This window comes from Myotis davidii, unplaced genomic scaffold (assembly GCF_000327345.1).
Source record: "Myotis davidii unplaced genomic scaffold, ASM32734v1 scaffold159, whole genome shotgun sequence".
Taxonomy (NCBI): Eukaryota; Metazoa; Chordata; class Mammalia; order Chiroptera; family Vespertilionidae; genus Myotis; species Myotis davidii.
Genome location: NW_006291231.1, coordinates 676,000 through 676,290, shown reverse-complemented (window position 1 = coordinate 676,290; position 291 = coordinate 676,000).

Sequence of the window (291 nt, the reverse complement as noted above, 5' to 3'; positions counted from 1 at the left end):
TGCATCCCCAGGGCCACGGCCTCGAGCGACTCCAGGACCGCCGGCGGGCGGGGGCGGGAAATTACAAAAGTAACCCGAGCAGCCGCGGCGTAAAGTTACAAAGAAAGCGGACCTCAAAAGGAAAAAAAAAGGGCCTGCGCGCAGCGGCTCGGCGGATTCCCGTGCGCTCCCGGCACAGATCCTGGCAAGCTGCAAAAGTAACCAGAAAGAAGCCGGCCAGCAAATTAAAAGTAGCCCCCCAAAGAGGAGGCTCTGCTCCCCGCTCGCCCGGAGTCCCGCAGGGCTGCGACG